Genomic DNA, 3,913 nt, shown 5'->3' with positions numbered 1-3,913 from the left:
TAGTTTTATAAAAATTATTTTAATATATTTTTCTTTAGAATTATCCGATTAAATCTGAAATAACAGGATTGTAAATGAAATTTATATTCAAATTCTTAATTGTCTACTAATAGAGACAATTTATAATCGACGGGTACCCATTTTGGGCGTTGTGGGGGTGTTAATCCTTCCCCAAACGTATCCGACCTCAAATCCCTTTTATTACTAAAAAGAATAAATTTTTGGTTATACGCAAACCTGTTTATTTTTTAATTGATGTTTTATTCAAAACTCTTTTAAAAGATGATATTTAGGTATTCGACCTACATAACCCAAAAAGGTCGATGGCGACTCCAAAACATTTCAATAAAAACCATTTATTCATTTACATACTTTTCCACCAAGAAAAATTCGTGCCAGGGCGAAAACCGATTATGACAGATAGCATTATTCCCTTGTTTCAAACTCATAAACTCTGGTCTCATTTATCTTATAAACTTGTCACTGATACACTTATTCTTGAACTCTTCTACAAATTCTAACCACATCATTTGATCATTTAACGTTCTTATATTGACAGTTGTCCACCATATTCTATCTTATCCACGTAATAACAAAACTACTTCATATAACTTTTCCAATTCGAAACAGTAGAGACCCATTAACAATATTCTAACATGTTTTCAACATTCTGAAAACAACCTTTGATCTCATAAGGCACTTCCTAAGGTGTCCGCTCTTCATCCTGCCTGGCCAGGGCATGTGAATTGCTACCACCATCAGGTTTATCACCTTTCGCTTACTTCAAAACTTTTCATTACTATACTTCTAATATAACATACTAATCCTACTATATTAACAAGACAACTCACTTCTTACTCTATCAGATCAGAAAATTTTCACTTCGTGTTGGCATGTACACATTTTAAAACTCCTCTAACTTCGGTTTAAGCCTAGAATCGGCTAAACCTTAGCTCTAATACCATTAAATGTACCAACCCAACCTGTATTTGACCTAAATACGAGTCCGAGATGTCACATCAACTTTTAAAACTTTTACTTATGCAAAATAATGAAGACTTCCCATTAATATATAAAAAAAACTTCATATTATTCCAAAATAAAGGTTCAAAACTTATAAGAGCATATACAATTCAAATCTAACAATACATTCCAACTATGTTTCATATAACAAAATACATATGTTTCAAAACTCTTTTCTGATCCGATTTTCAGAAAGGAGAGGCTAACCTGTCTTGCTCCTCATAGCTTCTCTTCTTACTTTCTGGAACCTACGTGTGAAACACTCACACGCTAAGTCGATGACTTATTAAGGCATAAAAACTTATAATATAAACTCTAACTCCTAACAATGCATGTACATTTCATAAAAAGATATCACAAAATCATATAATATTTCATTTAATCAAATATATTCATATACATAATCCGTCATTTCCATCATTACCTCATTTTCTTATCTTTGTTATATTCATTCATATTTCTTAGTCACATATTCTTGTACTTAACATTCTGAACTATCATATGATTCACATAATACATTTCTTATCATAACAACATATACATCATATAATACATTTATCATTTCACAAGAAGACACATAACATCATATCAAGTTTATTTATTTTATTTATTTATTATCCAATGTACACATGTGAGAACTAAAGATATGTGAGTACATAGAGGTTGTGCACATATGTTGTCACCACATCTCGTATAATTCCCCCTAGGGGCACGCAGAATTTGTCCTGAAGAACCAAATAGAAATGTCTCGAAGGACTACTTATAACACATATGTCCCGAAGGACCACTCTTTAAGAACCATATACATATTCCAATGGACCAAATAAGTGTACCGAAATACCGTATATATGTTCCAAAGGATTACATATATGTCCCGATGGACCACGTAGAACCCTCGACTCTTGGCATGCCAACTATACCCTTAGCTCTCATAACACATAACATGGGTATTATTATTTATGTTATCATACATTCACATGTTTATATCACATATGCATATAATCTCATGTCACTTCTCATATGGTCACATAGCTCATATAACATTTTTTTATGATCTCATATATTATTTAGCATATATGGTCACATATCACATGTTCATACAATTCCTTATATCCCTATTGTCATATATATCATATCACATAAATGCATCACATTAACATATATTCACATAAATCATGTAACACATATAACACATGTACTCATATCAAATACATGCTCATGTCCATGACTTCATGCATAGTCTATAGGAAATAGACTCATCAAAATGTCCTATTTTCATTAAACATCATATGCCATTAATATGCACTCACCTTAGCCTCACTTGATCCCAATTACTTCTATGACGATTTCTCTTTCTTGATCGATTCTAGCTTTTCGGTCGTTCTGGAACTTGCTTGTGCTCAATATCTACATAATCATACATTCCAAGTATTATAATTCGATCTCTAATATCTTAAGTTAAAAGAAATGTTTAATTCTATTTTCCATTTGAAGTAGTATCGGTACCCAAGGTATGGTACTGATACTTCCCTAGATTTGGTATCGATACCAAGCCTGGGTATCAATACCCATTTTGCATTCAAAATCCTTATTTCAAAAATGGGTACCGATACCTTATAGTATCGATACTCTTGGTATCGATACTACCTTCCCAAGTATCGATACCCCAGGAATAATTTATAAATTTATGCCTTATGGTATCGATACTCATTCAACTAGTATCGATACCTATACCTTAATAATCACTTATTTTCTCTTTGAAATATCGGTACTGAATGAACAATACCGATACACCTAGCCCAGAATACACTTCTTTAACCCAAAAATCTTACCAAACTCACTTAATTTTTCTTTCATAACCTCTTTTTAACCCTTGAAACTTAACTATACTTATTCAAATCTTCTTATATCCATATAACACATTATTATCTTCAATAATTCATCATAATTCTTGAAACTAAAAATCTTACCAAATTTTCAACATGTTCTTAATTCACTTCTATCACTTCTAACTTCTTAATTAAACCCTTGACAAGTCAATTTCAACTTCAAAATCCATTAACTCCTTCTATTTCAGTAGTTCACATAAAAACTCCTTTTACTTAATCTCTCATAACTTGTTCATCTTTGAGTTTTAAACCATTTAAAACTTCCCTTAAGCTTTCTTATCACTCTAAGAATCAAAAGAAACCTTAAAATTAAAGAAACAATCAAGTTGAATCCAACTCACCTTACTATTGAAGCCACGGGAGGAAGAAGATGACCAAGCCTCCAGAGTTTTCTTTCTTTCCCTCTTACTCCACGTGTTTACACCATTTAATAAGGAAAATAAAAATCTTCCTTAGGTAATGACCATTATACCCTCTTATTTTTTAACTTTTCTAATCAATCCAACATAAAAATTCTCTACTTAAGTCCGTGAACTTTTAACTTGTTTCAAAATTGAGCACAAAGTCTTCAAAATTTACAATTTAGTCACTAGTCCTATTTTGGGATGTTACAAGTTCTACAAGAGTTGTCAATATTAAAGTGTGAAGATCCTTGAAGCACATCGATTTGACTATTTGACATATATCACAATACCAGATTTTTTAGGTTTGAGATGACTCGACATACTGATAAATCGACGTGAATCATCATTTCACCCTTATTGGATTAAGCTACTAAGAATTCACCAGAAATTAAAATGTCTGAATTATCCCTATTTTCCTGAATAATGGAAACGATCATGTTATATATAGATCTTCAAAAATTATGATGTAAAGGTTCCTGAGTACCTTTTTAATACACTCGAATTCTTAAATGATTCTTGAAACATCAATTTTTGAATACACCCGTCCACTACCCATTAAAGTTATACACATCCCCACCCCAATTGGAAAGGGTACGG

The sequence above is a fragment of the Hibiscus syriacus genome, unplaced genomic scaffold (assembly GCF_006381635.1).
Source record: "Hibiscus syriacus cultivar Baekdansim isolate YM2019G1 unplaced genomic scaffold, ASM638163v2 tig00000594_pilon, whole genome shotgun sequence".
Lineage (NCBI taxonomy): Eukaryota > Viridiplantae > Streptophyta > Magnoliopsida > Malvales > Malvaceae > Hibiscus > Hibiscus syriacus.
Note: the sequence above shows the minus strand (reverse complement) of the source record.